Source organism: Oryzias latipes, chromosome 18 (assembly GCF_053564925.1).
Source record: "Oryzias latipes strain Hd-rR chromosome 18, Olatipes_Hd-rR_3.1".
Taxonomy (NCBI): domain Eukaryota; kingdom Metazoa; phylum Chordata; class Actinopteri; order Beloniformes; family Adrianichthyidae; genus Oryzias; species Oryzias latipes.
Genome location: NC_136254.1, coordinates 26,876,335 through 26,890,955, shown reverse-complemented (window position 1 = coordinate 26,890,955; position 14,621 = coordinate 26,876,335). Strand labels below are relative to the sequence as shown.

The 14,621-nt window shown below is 38.5% G+C and overlaps 1 protein-coding gene across 5 annotated transcripts in view; it reads right to left on the bottom strand.

Annotated features, from left to right (window-relative positions):
* The window catches only part of LOC101164844 (phospholipid-transporting ATPase ABCA1), a 238,054-nt gene that overhangs the window by 199,899 nt on the left and 23,534 nt on the right, over positions 1-14,621 (bottom strand). For 3 of the 5 annotated variants that reach the window (XM_023965796.2, XM_078936180.1, XM_078936181.1), the window contains exon 1: positions 8,353-8,585. The exons of the other annotated variants lie outside the window; for them this stretch is intronic. The gene's annotated coding sequence lies outside the window, so the exon portion shown is untranslated. Of the gene's footprint in view, positions 1-8,352; positions 8,586-14,621 lie in introns of those variants that run through there. 5 annotated transcript variants of the gene reach the window in all.

Here is a 14,621-nt window from a genome sequence, read left to right as displayed (position 1 = left end):
AACTATGTGTTACTGTTTCCTTCAAACTGTCAGAATAAAACCCAATTATTTCTCCTCCTTTGAAAGAGAATAACTACCTTATGAAGTCTTAAAAAAGAAGAATTGATCGCACTCATTTGTAGCTTCAAGAACCTTTGTAATCCTAAAATACAACCTAGAATGAGTTCGAAATTCAATCGTGTTTCACGAAAAGGAAAAACTCAAAGGTACACACATATTTCTATGATGGATTGTTGTTTTTCTCTTTTCATAACATTTTGTTGAGTAGATAACCAACTGAACGGGTTTGTTGTGCTGGTTTTATGGCGCTACATCAAGCATGACCTTTATTAAAACTGTCAGCCAGTACAGTCTGTTTACAATAGAGATACTGTGAAGTACGGTGTGACTCACAATAATACCACAAGTAAGGTGTACTTTCTAGGTATTGTTCATACGTAAAGCAAAACAGGCAATTTACATCTTTTATTTTTAAACCCTTTAACAACAGTGCTTTAGCTTCAGTGTTGACATTCTTTCAAATATCGTAACTCTTCGACCGTTTACACAATTAACATAATCGTAGTGGATTCTCAGGTGGAGAAGTACTGCGCTGACATTCACAGCCTTGAGGCGTATAAATCAACTGAGTCTGCCATGGAGACAAGCGCCTTTGCGCCCTCAAAGGTCTTCAAACTATCAAAGAGTTACGGTATGCCATAGATGGCGTGTAACTGAAGCCATATTGGCTGAGTAAGAAATTTTTTCAAAGACAGTTGGTAAATAAAACACACCTTTCTTTAGACTAGACTGGAGAAGTGCAGTCCAAAACTAAAAAAACTACTGCTATCTTCCAGAACTTCATTATATTTTTCTCATCCCCATTCTTGTTCTTTTTTTTAAATTTAATTTGTTCCTTGGACTAATGCGGGACAGTAAGTCCTTGTTAATTTTCATTATTTTTTTCTTTAGTGCAAGTTTTTCAAGGTTATAAACTGGCCAATCAAATGCTTCAATAAAAGTAGGGAGTGGCCTGCTGGCCCCCCACGTTTTTTTCGTGTAGCCCGCTTTCAAGCGGTAGCAGTGTGGACTTCCAACAAGCTCTGTAGTGATTGGTGAGAGTGGTTGCCATGGAAACAGTGAATCAGATACAGGTTTGGATACAGGTCAAAGCTAACAAATTTCTAACAAAACAAAACAGAAAAATCATCATGGGAATAAATTTAGCAACTCTGATTAGCTCAATTTTTGGGGGGAATATAATACTTATTATGTGCTTTTCTCATATTCCTTTAACTTTTGTGCGACTAAAGGTGAATTGAAAAACTAAGCTAGCATCCAAAACAGCCAGAGGAATGGGATGGACATTTTAGCCCAAAGGTAAGCCTAACAAATGCGCCCCCTTTAACGCTCCATTTCCTCTTTGTGTCCAGGTTCCATCATCTCTCTGTGAGTTTACATTATTTAATGCTACTTCATGGATGTTTTATTTGCTAACACAGGAAAGGGAAAGCTGCTTCACGGTCAAAAGCTTGAAAAATAGTCTCTGGTCAAAGATTGTAGGACAAATCATATTACTAGACATGTACTTTGTTTTATGTCTTCGTCAACATGTGGGATCTTTTCTATTCGACAAATCCCAGAGTCTGTGAAAGGATTACCCCCTTTGTTACACTAATTCTTGTACTCCTTCCTTTATTATTTGCACCACTCCATGTTCCGTCTGCCCTTTGAAGCGGGGAGTTGGAACAAAGTGGGCAAAGAAGAAAAAGCTGGTGCGGTTGCGTAAGGCTTAGTGCACGCATGAACGCTCAACTCCATCAAATTCTTGGATAATTGAGTGTGCGCCCCGCGCTAGCGAAGCTTTCAGGCCTCGCCTTTCCAAACATGGGATGCACAAGAAAAAGGACAAAAACAGCTTGGTACCTCCTCCACTCTGAAATCACGTCAAGCATGAAGAGTAAACAACATCTCAGAGAAGACTCTCCAGCCATGTGTCAAAAATGTGTTTGCGTCGGTAGCCAGGTTATTCTTTAACATATGGTGAGTTTGTGTGGGCGGAAAGTACTGGAAACACCCAGCTCAAGGACCAGCTTCTAATTTCAATTTAAAAGAGCAAGATAACAAATAAGCGAAGGTACGACGGAGAGGGCTTGCTTTCCTCCAAATGAAAAACTACTTTTACTTAAAAGTACACTAAGAGAAGCAAGCCTGTTCTTTCACATCAATTTGAATTAGGTTGCAAGTACACTATAGCGATCCTGCTCTGGCATTAGCTTTACATTATATCATCTGTTCCAAAGAGAGCTTGGAAGAGACAAAATAAATAGAATGCCAGGTACAAAGAACATGGCTTCTTAGGTTCTTCTAAACTCAGACACGGTTGTGTTCTTTCACATAGCCTACATGTTTCGATGGATGTCTTCCAGACATATTAGAAGAACCTAAGATGTCAGTTAACATATACAGACACTATGAACTTTATTGAAATAATTCAAAGACAATGGGATGCTGCACGCGTGACCGCTTCCAATGAAAAGTCACGCAGTTTGGGCTTCTGCGTTCAAAGCTCTGGCATTCGTTTATTGCTACCAAGTTTTTAAGTCCTTTTTTTTTGGCTCTATGTACAAAAAATTGACAGTCAAACCAGCTGAACTTTCACTAATCGGACTTTGACTCAGATTTGATAGTGACGCATGGGTAGCATCCTTTTTAATTCACAGAAGTGCCAACAGTTTCATAAGTTATCTTGAAGGAGAAATTCTTAATTGTGATTTCTTCCCAGCTGGACATACAGAAAGCCTTTCATATTTCGGAATGGAGCTGTGAAAGTAAGAAAGACCTGAGCAGTGTTTGTGAGATTTGCGATGCTTCGACATTCCGCACCAAGCCTTTGTAGCTACGTTCACTAGTATCGGGCGCAACACTCCAGTGTGAACACCAAAAGCTACAAGCGTGTTCAAGAACCCGCCTTTTCATCGCTCATCAGCTGTCCAGTGTGATGCAAGCACAAATGAAGAGTTCAGGATGTTAAAAATATATTAATATTTATCTAAAATGAGCCTTTTTTCTACACTGAGAAAGAAAGGTTTGAAGGTACCGACCCTTAAGAAATCCACAGTTTGAATTGATGTTACGAGTTACCTCCATCCTGACCCACTTTTATGGTAAGAGAAAGTGGAAAAAGATTTATAAAAAGACTTCAAACCCCTCCATAATCCAATTTTCCCTGCTTCACTCATGTCCTCACTTGGTTCCATAACTTCCCTTTTTTTCTTTAAATTGTGTCCAAATACTTCGCCTCCGTTTTTTGTATTTATTTTTTAGGTGAAGAGCATGAATCATTGATTCCAGTAAGCCTGGATCCACAAGCTGCATACCTGTTCTTCTGCCATAACTAGAGCAGATTTTTGATTTTGTCATAAAGAAATATAGATTTAGAGAATTTGCCCGTGGACTGGTTAAACATAAATTCCTCTTAATACCTGTTAAGGTGGTTACTTTGCTGGGGACGGCCAGGGTGCAGACGTAAAGTGGTCGACGTCTGACGCAGGTTCGGTTCCCGCCCCTCCCACTCGTGTGTCAAAGTGTCCTGGGCATGACACTAAACCCTACACTGCTCCAGGTGGTTATAGGTTGTCCTCAGAATAAGGCAGCCACCGAAAATGTCTTCAAACAAACAATTGTTTGAGTGTTTTTACTTTTTAGAGTTTTGTTCAACAATTGACCATTTTATCAAGCAGATAGTTTCTTGCAGTAGATCAACCAAAATGAAGACAATAATCAGGCTATTCAAGCCCTTTCAGAGGCTGCTGCTTGTGATGATATCAAACCTCTCTTTTCCCTGCATCTTACACGCCACATTGATTTTATATCAACTTCGCCGGTGCTGCTTCACCCTGTTTTCCCCTTTGCACCACTGAGAGTCTCTCCATCCTGAATCCCTTGGTCAGCACAAGTCCAATACAGACAACATATCGTCCTCGTGAAAGAACGCCGGCACATTTGGCCTTCTCCAGTTAGCCTATAAACAGCCGTGTCCTTCAGCCTCCCACTTTCTACACTGTAATCACCAGCCTGTGGCAGACGCAAAACTCTCCTTTGTGTCGCCGCGTTGCTTTCCGCTGCAGTGCTGCACCCCAAGCAATCAGCGCCCTGCTCCCCCCAAGCAAGTCTTAGAGTTTACTGACCCCCCAAGATGGAAACTTCATTTTCTTTTGGAGCCACATATTGAATTTTTCTGAGTTTCTAAACAGTCTAGTCAAAACTGATCTAATCCAAACTCCCACCTAGGCCGCACAAAGCCAAAGCATTTAGCTTTGAGTGTGTGTTTGTGTGTTGACGGCACAAAACCAGGGAATACAATTTTATTTATTTTTGACTGCCATCCTAACCAAGGTGTTGCCGACTTTTACCCAAAAGCAAGCGATAAACTCTTCAACGGGCCCAGTGACACAAGCTATAACAAGCCAAGAACGGGAATTGGATGGACCAAGCGCAGGTGGGAATTAAAGAGAGCGGCTCAGAGGCAAAGAAACAGGCCAAAGCCAGAAAATGTTGAGGGTTCTCATGCAAATTGGAAGTTGAATGGAATGAGGAACGTGTGAGAAATGAGAACAGCTCATGTTAGACGATTCAAAGTCAGAATGAGAAAGTTTGGATGGGTTCACAGAGGGGTCAGGGCCAGGTTGGAGGGGTTAGAGCTGCCAGACAGGGAAAGATTAAAGTGAAATTTAGTTAAGGAAAAGAAAAGTCTCCGTTTCTGCTCTTGCAGCTTCTGATTGGCTGGACACACCCGATCCAGTAAAACAAGTATATCTGAATGACATGTCAAACAGCCCTCGAGGCTTGGCGTTAGTCTGCATAAAACACAGGAAGTTGATTTTCAAAGAAACTTTAATTCAAATTTTGCCCGGCCAGTAGGACGCTATTGCATATTTTTGTTTCAAAACCTGCTGTACCTCATACCATAATAAATTTTACATGTCGGCGATTTGTTTAGAAAATATTTTTTTTCCAAAGTAGACTGTTTTAAATAAGCAAAACTCATATTCACCTGAAAAAAAAAAGCTTCCTTCTATGTACAAGTGAATACTGAGTCGGTTCATTACAGAGTGAATGCAATTGGACAATCCAGCATTTTCAGAGGTTTACACCAAAGCTTTAGCTCTAGAGTTTACATTATTTCGACTGACGTAACTAATTCTTCAATCGATGACACAGTTATCGTAAATCTGATTATTTTGCTGTGGAGAAAATCGGTTTTGCGGTGTCATAGAACCCTTCAGTGCAAAGCTGAAATAAAAGGCCAATGTTTTCTGTGTCAGGATCAGCGGATCCACGTGGATCGCATTGACAGTCAAAGATTAACGGTATGCTAAGGAGCGTGTGGTATTTAGATGTCTCTGGCGACATCTTCGGTCTCGGGCCTTGGTGCTGTGTGTTCAAGTGAGCACTTATTTAAAAGTTGTTGTAAACGTGTGTATACACGCAGTTTAAAATTCAAGCATCGCCACGCCAGTTTTTAAGGCACTTTTCGGGCATAACGAACCAAACCTGCGGCTATCGAGTGCATCATGAAAGTTAAACAGTTTAAGTTTGACCAATCAATGACCCTTTTAATCCAAAGACGTGCCAGTCGTTTAAAAATTGTTCATGAGGTGAAATTAATAATTGCGCTTTGTGTTCGGCCAAAATTATACAACACCAAGACTTTCATATATCAGAACAGAGGTGTGAAAGAAAAAGCAAGATTTCAGAGATTTGCACCACTTCAACATTTTGCACCAAGCTTCTTTCAACTGTGAGATGTGTACATAGCATTTAAGGGTTAAGAAGTAAAAGTTACAGAGTACTTAGCCTTAATATGGGTTGCTATGCAGTCGTGGAATAAAGAGAAGGAGCTATCACCAAGTCTTTGAACTGTAAAGTGTTACATTAAAGCCAGGTTTTCTCTTTCTTCATAGTTTTTTACTGGTCAGTACGTCTGTGAGCGTCTGTGAGCCACAACCACTCTGACCAAAAAAGCAGCTGTCATCTGCATAAAGCTATCCAAAAGATTGGTCATTGAAAAAAAAAAAAATTACGTATTTTATAATTGTGACTTTTAAACCAAAGAGCAAGATTTTAACCTCAGATGTTAGTGAAAATATGTTCTGTCATTCCAAGCAAACATATTAACATCTTAAGGTTGCTAAATCGAACAAGACAAATAGGCAACAAAATTATTAATTTTCTCAAAAATATACCAGCCTGTTTTGTTTTTTAATTTTTATTGATAAGGCTGCCAATGTATGAAACAGTATATTTCTGTAACATATAAAAATAATACTAATTTAACAACTGAAGTGAGCACTGTTAAGCATGATTTCATGCAATCGTCAGGCTAACCGATGCGTGGACCCATAAGCATCTGTTTTGGTTGAGAAATTAGGCAACTCATGAGAGGAGAAATGCAGCTGAATTCTGCCGCTGAACCATGACAACTGCTGAGTTGCCAATGTCCTCTATGACAGGATAAAAGATGACATAAGCATTTTTGAGTGAAAGATATTTCCAGAAACAAAGTTTGGACTTAGGTGATATTGAATACGATTTGGTATTCAGAGTACACTCTGCTCCCTGGAATACTAAAATTCTTGTGTTGAATGTTCAAAACTGTTGATTGACAGATTCTCCCGAGCGAGCTTTAAAGTGGGTAGGGTTGTGGACTTCCAACCACAAAGACAATGACTCGGACAAATTCGGACCAATCAAGTAACTCATTTTGCAAAAAAATGGCGACTGATCTGACGTCAGTTCTCAAACTATTTTTATCAGACACGGTTTGTTTTTGTCAAACGTACATTACATGTTTCGGCGGAATACCATCCACCTTCATCAGAGTCGACCTGATGAAGGTGGATGGTATTCCGCCGAAACATGTAAGGTACGTTTGACAAAAACAAACCGTGTCTGATAAAAAATAGTTTAAGAACTCAGTTGTAGTCACAATGAACTTTATTGAAGTGATCTGACTTCATTTCATTGAAACCGGAAGTAGTCCATTTTCAATACACTTTTTTAATTTGCATTTGCAATTTACATATGACACTCGCCTGTTACGACTCTGTATGATCGACTGCCTACCCCCCCATCTTAACGTCTTATCCCCCCTCTCTCACATCCCATTCTCTCCCACTCCTTTCCTTTTCCTTCCGGTCCAACAAGGAATGCGTATAAATAATAATAATAAATAAAGCTTAGCCTCAAATACAAAAGGGGTTTATACAAATATACACTCTGTTAGTCTGAAGATTCATTAACCTCTGTTGTAAGTAAAATCTGTCCAACACAAGAGGTCTTCAGCTCTGATCTGCTTGCTCAGCGCTTGGACAGGACAAAAAAAGAAACCGGTCGTAGGTCATTTTCTGTGGCTGATGTCACACTCATTTAGTCCAGTTCTCATATACAGTCAATGATTAGAGCTCACAATATTGTGCTATACTGTTCCTTTGTATATAGCCATAAAAAAAGTTACTGATTTCTTGTTTTATGGGTTTAAGACAGAGAATAAAAATTACATTTACTGGAACAAAAAAACAAAGCATGTTTTTTTCAAAAACACACATTTCTACATTTGTTCCCACAAGGTTCTGTTTACATAGCTGGATTTTGATAATTAAATATGTTTTTATCATTGAACATTGTTTAAAAAAAGCTTTTAATCTAATATGTACTGAAATATTAAAAAAATGGAGGAGTAGCACTTTTAATTTCTGGGAAAAATGTGACTTGTTAATAAAATATATAATAACAAATAAAATCCCAACTATTAAAAACATATGATAAATTAAGCATACAGTAACCAGTGAGAGCTGTTGTTTATTGGCATATGATGGTAAAAAGGATGTACACAATGTTACTTAATGCTGCCAAAGTTCAAGGTAAATGATTAGCATGGGAAAAAAAGTTACTCATCTGCAGCATAAGTTCAAAGTTTCTGCCCTTAAATCGTTTACGAAATGTGATTTTTCCTTTTAAATCCTTTAAAAATCCTAAATCAAACCTTAAAATAATCAGAATTTTTCTAAAAGTGTTAACTTTTGTAAAGAAGTGTGTGTGAAGAAAATCGTGCATTTTTGTTTCAAAGCTATTCTATAGAGGATACAACCAGGTTTTCTTTTTTCAAACAAAATTTGTGACCTTGGCCGTGTTTGATCAACAAGAGCAGAAATATGGATTCAGAGTTTGTGGGTTTCTAAGCCTGAGCAGACATTGGGAATAGAGACTAAGCTTGCAAAACAACAACAGACCTAAGACGGCATCACTAGAGGTTTAGCTTCAAAACCTGTGTCCTGTTTTGGCAAGAGCAAACTGTCAGAATCAACTCACCTCCAAGCTGTGCGGTCCTCACCCATCAGTGCGTCTTAGATCCGGCGGACAGACGGAAGGTTTGTGAGGATTTTTTGGGTTTTTCTTTTTTGTTTACTCACACAGAATAAAAAGCAAGCCTGTCTCTGTGTCGCTTCCTGCCTCACCTCTCATTCTCACTCTTTCACCCAGAGTCATAAAAGTAGGCAAATGACCTCTGTGGGATCTGTCATAGTGACTGTAGCCATAGTGGTGCCCCTGCTGGAAAGCACACAGTGGAGTATTTTCTGAAAGCCTTTGATCGGGCTGAGGTGAAACGGCTGCTCTCACCTGTACCTAATCAGGCTGATTTGGTATGCAAAGCTTATGCAAGATGAACGTTCTGTTTCTCTTTGATGGCGTCACCTGTTGACTTGACATGAAGTCCCACTCCAATCTTTTTTTTTTTTTTGTGTCTATTGTAAGGGCGCTCCCAGTGGTCTTTCAATTATGATTATGTTGTTTTTAGCCACCTTCTTTTGTTTTTGTTGAAACTTTCGTTTTCTAGGACATCATTTCTGCAGAGCTGCAGCAGTTGTGGGCAGGACTGTTGGCGCAGCGTAAGCCTGCCCCACTACCCGACATCCATCTATTTACATGTTTGAATCATATTAGTAGGTTTAAAGGTTGTCATCTGGACTTGGTTTTTAAAGTTGAAGGCGTTTCACCTCTTATCTATCCTTAAAAGGTTTTTTCAATTCTGAAATAGCTGGTAAACGAGCTGGTTTATTTTTCACGGAGACTACATGATTTCCGGTCATTAGGAGTCCTTTGTCCTCAGCTGGAGTTGGGGAGACAGTGGCTACCCTCCCCAACCTGGTTATCTCTTCCAGCTTTTAATGACCGAGGTGAAACTGGTTCTGTTTGTTTGGGTTTCAGAACACTGCTGTAGATGGACGGAAGACCACCGTTCTTTGTCTTGACAAAGATGGTACAAAGATGACTACATGTTAGTCTACGTGAATGATACTATCCAGTTTCAGGTCTGACTCCTCCCCCAACAGCACATATGAATCGCCTCTTTTACCAGCTATTTCAGAATTGACAAAGTCTTTTGGATGAGAAGTGAAACGTCTTCAACCAAGTCCAGATGACAACCTTTAAACCTACTATGGAATCTACCTGGACGAATAAGCCCTCATAGACATGTTACATGTCTGAAGTTGAATCATAACAACTAAGATTCAACTTCAACATGTCAGCTGAATGAACGCCCTACAGCTAGTTTAGAACGTCTAAGGTTTTTGTATTTTCCTTTTTTTTAATTGCCTTGTGCTGTTTCTTTCTGTTATTATTATTTTTGTATTTACTGTTGCCCTGTGCATTGCTGCTGATGGACTACCCCCAATTCAACTGCTGCTGACAGTTACAATCAAGTCTATTCTATTCTCCCAACCCCCAACTAACATTAGCGGTGCAGCAAAAAATGGTGAGCAATATTACAGCTATGCAGTTGTACATTTTAGAAACAGATGCCAGCTCAGACGAGGAAAATGAAGACGTAAATTTATCTTTTTTGCTACTGAAATCAGAATGGAGCTTGTGGGTTGCCGTAGTAGCTTCTACATCACACCTCTAAACGTTTTGCAATTGCATTTTTCCGTCCGCTCCTAATTCAACACGATTTAAATTAAGAAATTGTTTAAAAAAATTGCAACTTTATGATTAATTTTCTTAATATATGTTCTCCATAATCAGACAAAAAACAACAACACAATTTTCATCGGACTGGGTCTTTAACAAACCATCACACTCGCACAAAGATCAGAGCAAATCACGAGAACCCTGAGAGGCCAAGTATCAAATGTTGACGATGTTGATGCCCCGCTGCTTGTGTCACACGGGGCGAGCACCCACTGTGGACTTTATAGCAGCTATATAATTTGGTAACAAGAAGGGTAAGAGTTTATTGTGTTAGGAGATAAAGAAAAAATACCAAAGGTGCACTGGGACGACATATTTATGCAGATGAGATGGGTGTTTACTGAAAGCGTAGACAGGAAATAAATAAAGAAGCCTCTTACTGGATTATAGTTCTGTTCTTTCTAAAAAAAAAAAAAAAAACTAAAAAAAAAGAGGTGACACACACTTTTAATAAATTGGTTTTAGTCAAAAAACGGAATTTATGGAGTCAGAATTCATAAATCATTGAGTTTTCCCTTTTTAGCCAAGTTTTCTAAGGTGAAAATGGTTTAATGTTAATATTTTCAGGGAGCAGCCTGTATGAGGCTGATGTGGGTGTCAGTTTTTTGTTGTTGTTGTGGTTTTAGCTTCCAGTTTCCCTTTTCATTTTGAGGGTAAAGTTCATCTTCATCTGTGAAATATCTGCAGCTGCTATAATCTTTATTTCTAGACTAGATTTCATATCGAAACCTTTAAAATATGTTATCGATTTCTGTAACATTAGACAGCCAGTTGCAGTTTTGGGTGTGAAGGAGCAACTGTCATAAGAAATTCACATTTCACATTAAGACTTTTGGTTTTTGTCAGTAAAATGTAGATTTCTTTTATTTTGAAGTTGAAGGCTTTAACCATACTGCAGCATCTACCTTTAAAATGGCAGCTTTAAATAGCTTTATAATATATGTTTTATTATTATCATTGCTCTATTTTTCTATTATTAAAGGGCCTATTTCATGCAAACTCAACTTTTTTGGGCTTTTACTGGTATTATCCTGTTAATTCCTTACCAAAACAACCCCAGAGGGGTATTTTGATCTAATCACGCATTTCTCTGTATTCTTCTAGAAAACTGCTTTCTGAGCGCCAGCCCCTCCCAATCCACAAAAATGAGTGGGTTATCACATGGTGATGTCAAAAAGTGAGGACCCGCCCCTTTCAGAAAGAGTCTACGCTGCCAGCACCGCCTCCAGGCTAACACACACACACACTTTCTCTGTGGAGTTAGCGTTGAAAGGCAAAACGCTTTCCTTTTATTTGCACAATATGCACATTTATCTTTGTAAAAGTTCGGACTTTGTTTGCTTTTGTGAGTGGAACGCAAACACACTGCCGAGGCCGACTCCAGTTTGACGCCAACTTAAGCATTGTTTGACTTTTAAGGTAAATACTATAAAAAAAATAAAATAAAAAAATTAAAAAAATAAAAAAGATGACTAATACATGTATTCTCTGAAAATAATAATAACCATAATTCCACTGTTTAAGCAACTTTATTAGCAGCATCCTTGTGATATTAGGAAGCCAGCTGATGTGTAGGAACAACTGTCGCAATTTGACGAATGCCCTGGTTTTTGTCTGATAAATAAAAAAGTCTTTTATTTTGAAATTGACAGCTGTTCTGTTTTCTCACCTAATCTTTTCAGAAAAAAAGTCAAAATTCTTGTTTACTGTAAACGTTGCTTGCTTAAACTTATCAGTCGGCACAGCCTCTTTAAAAGAGTAGCAGATGTATTTTTGACCTGCATTGGATTTGGTGGAGAGAATCTCGCCGTTTTTCAAATTAAAACTTCCTTCAGAATAAGATTATAAATAAAATGGAAAAAAGAAAAAGTTTTTCTGCCACCAACTGTTCCACGGACTGATACCGGTCAGCGGCCTGGGAGACAGGACCACTGCTCTGAAGTAGGGGTGTTAGAAAAAAGTCGATTCTGCAAAATATCCCAATGCTTCCAGGAAGATATTTAGTTATTTCTGATCGTCCTTCAGCGTCTGTCTCTTGTTTTTCACTTCTACCTCCGACCGCTAGTTGGCAGCAGAGCACACAAAGCCTCTTTGAGCAAATTTACACCGCACAAAAAAACAGGAAGACCTCAGCCAGAGGCAGCTTTCTTCGTTATGAGACATGAACTTCTTAGTTTTTACTTAGGATGAGTACCAATCAGAAACTCTGTGCCATGTTGCTGCCAGCAAAATATAAAAAAAAAATCGTGAATTGCGGTGCTTTGTTATGGAATTCAGACAATGTAGACTGATCCCTTTCTATGTTTCAAGTTCCCAAAATAAAAGCACATTAATTTGTTTGGGTAGAAGCCACTTATATGAGATACAGTTTGCAGTGCTTAACATTGTGATCATTAAATAACTTGAATTTGACCATTTTATTACAATGGAAGACATATTGAAATTCAGGTAGACTTTTTTCGAAGTCATATTTTTTTAAAAAGTAAAGAAAATATGTTCCGGTAAATATTACCGTAATACATATTAGCATTAAACTCATTTCATTAAAATCAGTTTCATGAATTTACACAAGCTTACAAACACTGAAACAAATAGTTTGTTTTAAATATAAATTAGTTGATAATGATGTAACTAATCTAATGATAATGCTCTTCTAAGTTAATAACCGTAAAAGGCTAAATGCTAATTAGCATAATTGTGATCAAATTTGTAAAAATTAGCCAGCTGACATGTATTCCTTTGGTTCCTTAAATCACAACACTATAGTCAATATACAAAAATGTGGCTTTGTGTGGCTTTTGGACAGCAAACTCAAGGGTTTAGTGTTCTTTGCAAACTTTTCCTGTCACCTACAGTGACTCGAGTTTCAATGTGACACGTGTTTGAGTAGCAGGCCCACAGTCTCAATTAGTTACACACGTTCGAGCCGGTGGAACCCATGTGAAACACTGGCTGCCCGAAAGTAATTGCCTCGACTAATGAAGTGGTGCCGCTGCTCACAGGTGCCAGTGCCGCAGAATCCACCTGCTGTTCCCAGGTCAGTAAACCCGGCGTCAGTCTCTCAACACTAATGAAAAAATGCAGGTTGCTTTGCAATATTGTCACCTTTTCATTTGACGTTGGCACCCCGGGAACAAAATGATCAGGTGAACACAGGCTTTCCTGACAGAAAGAAAATGAGCCAAACGACAAAGACTTCAAGAGAATATTTTGTTTGTTTAAGCCCCTACTGTCATCAACGTACATTTTTCATGTGGTGAATAACAGTAACCTTCCTGTCATTACTGTAAATTAGTAAAAAGTGCAATATTTTCTTTGGTATCAACAATCAAGAGGGTTGATGGGACTTTGGGGGGAAAATATTGCTATATATATATTGCATAGGTGGTTGAAGAGTTATGGTGGTCAGAAGAATGTAAGCTAAAGCTTTGGTGTTAAAGGGATATTGGAACAGTGTCTCCCTCAATTGGGTCTATGTTAAAAAAGTAATGGAAGCCATCATAAAGAAATATATGTGCCAGAAAAGTCCACAATTTAAGTTACCTGCCTATATGTGATTGACTTTTTAATAAGTATGCTAACAAATGTCCTTTCTGTTTCATATCTATGTAGTTCAAAGCTGTTGCAAAGTTGTATGGCACAACAGAATGGTAAATGGTAAATGGCTTATACTTATAAAGCGCTTTTCTACCCACAAGGTCCAAAGCGCTTGACAGTCACAGACCTATTCACCCAGTCACACACACACACACATTCACACACTGGTGGCGGCTCCGCTGCCAAACACCAGAGGCAAGGGGTGGTTCAGTGTCTTGCCCAAGGACGCATCAACTCATGGGCGTGCAAGGCGGGATTCGAACCTGCAATATTACGATCATGGGTCGACCGCCCTTCCACTGCACCAATTAATTAATAAAATATATATATATATTTTTAAACGTGCCTATAAGCTTACTAAAGACTTTTTTTTTTTTAAGTACGGTCTCGCCCAGTGAATCAAACATCGTCTCTGTCTTATGGTGTTTCACAGGGCTCTGTTTTAGGACAGCTTATTTTTTCTTTGTATTCCCTTCCCGTGTGCACTATTCTGAAAAATCAAAGAATGTTTTGTTTTATTTTTGAAAGATAAGAAAACAGGTGATCATTTGGTTCAAAAGGCAGCTGTTTGTGTCCTGGTTGGAGTCCGTTAAGAAGGACCACATTATACCAAAATTGGCTTCCCTCCACTCAGTGCTTTTTTGGAGTAATTTATTTTACATTTTCATTTATTTTTTAATCCATAACTGATCTTGCCCTCCCATACCTCCCTCCACTGAATACATTTGAACTAATTTTTAATAGTTTTTTCCTTTGTCTTAAAGTCTTTAACTGATCTTGCCCCAGTATTCCTGTCTGAGTGTTTTTCTCCATAATTACAGCCTATTGATTTAGGTTCACTGATTAGCTTTTTCAGGAAAAAACAGAGGAAACACAAAGTTTCTGTTTGTGCACAAAGCTGAAACACAGTTCATCAACCAGCTACTCCATTATTTACTTTTGAGCCATTTCATAATCTTATCTATTCAATATATATATCTATGCTCTATAAAGTTGAGTATGAGATCAAA